At 40.0% G+C, this 1,436-nt stretch overlaps 1 long non-coding RNA gene across 1 annotated transcript; it reads right to left on the reverse strand.

Moving 5' to 3' along the window:
* Nucleotides 1-957: 957 nt before the first annotated feature.
* On the reverse strand, nt 958-1,436 carry LOC102215807 (uncharacterized). The gene is made up of 3 exons (XR_312244.1): nt 1,387-1,436; nt 1,250-1,300; nt 958-1,107 (listed from the first exon to the last, which is right to left on the reverse strand). It is a non-coding gene; the product is annotated as an uncharacterized LOC102215807 (long non-coding RNA).

Here is a 1,436-nt window from a genome sequence, read left to right on the forward strand (position 1 = left end):
AGACAATTTCCTCTGATTGGCTGCCTCTCATAAACTGACAGTTTGAACTGTAGGTGGCGTGTTTTTGCTGTACAGAGCCAACAGTAGAAAAAATCATAAAGTGAGCATTTAGAGCAGTTTGGAGGATGAAGTGTGTTAAATATCAACACTTTAATGCCTCTGAGATCTTTTGATTCCTCAGAGGCAGCCGATGGAAGACAAAACACTGCTCAGCAGACCATTTAACACTTTAATTCTCTTTCACAATACTTCTAGAAGAGACATGCTTCCTGCATGACACGTTGCCGCGGATCTCAAATTGGTGGTGTGCCCCTAACAGTTTTATTACCAGCTCTCTCACTTTAGTCTAAACAACAGTGTCTCAGTAACTTTCCAGTAGAGATGGTCCCCTGTTATCTACTTTTTCCCAGGCAAGCGTGAGCGAGAGTCTGCATAGTCTAATGCCTTTATTTTTCAGGGCTGTGTCCACTTATTACTACACTATATGACTTTATAACACTTATTAATAAAAAGCATAGCATTACTGCAAATTCTTTAATCCCAACAAGTGACAGGCTTACATTTTCAGCAAGCACGGGGCAATAATGGTATCATTTTTCCAAAAATAATTTTGCTTTAAGTCTGGTTTTTGGTCTAATTTCAGTCATGAGAAGCTTCACTTGGCCTTTGAAAAATACAGCATTTGTCACCACCATGTTGCTAATCACATCAGGTATGTACTGCAGTGCCTGGCTGTGTATTACAACAGCAACCTTCACTGTTAAGAAGCTGAATATAACTTCAATCTGACGATACACACTTTGTGGAGTTATACTTGTGGACCCAAAAGTAGAAGCGTGGAACAAAACTTGATTTTATCAGAAAGTGAGCTGTTTAACAAGGCTGCTCAAAACAAAGTTCCCCAAAATGCTGGGTCAAGTGATCCAGAACCAGGATACTTACCGATGATGAAGAAGGCAAAATGGAGGATGAAGAACAGACAGTCGAAGAAAATATTGCACCTGTTCAAAAACCGGCTCAATCCCCACAAGACAGGTATGAATCCACAAATAACCAGAATGACGGGAATGGAGGGCGCCCTTGGACAGTCATTAAAGTACACACATCCTACAGAGCACAAGCATGAAAATGAAGACAACTGTCAAGTCGTTGTTGCATAGTTCTTGTTATTTGATTTTTCAAATTTTCCTTCCAACACATAAATGAATGTAGATAAATTCAGTCTGAATAAAGAGCCACTCACACTTACCAACTATCGCTTGAACATTAAACAGGATGAAGAAAATCACAGAGATACACCCTGAAGGAAGGCAGACATGGTTTCAGTTACAAATGACACACAGCAGCTGCAGATGTGTGCAAAACTGTTCAAAATCACTTTCTTACTTATTACTCGAGGTATCCAAGTGTGTTGAGGTCTATCGCTCTCTGGCATC

Source organism: Pundamilia nyererei, unplaced genomic scaffold (assembly GCF_000239375.1).
Source record: "Pundamilia nyererei isolate P.nyererei 1_Seehausen unplaced genomic scaffold, PunNye1.0 scaffold00315, whole genome shotgun sequence".
Classification (NCBI taxonomy): domain Eukaryota; kingdom Metazoa; phylum Chordata; class Actinopteri; order Cichliformes; family Cichlidae; genus Pundamilia; species Pundamilia nyererei.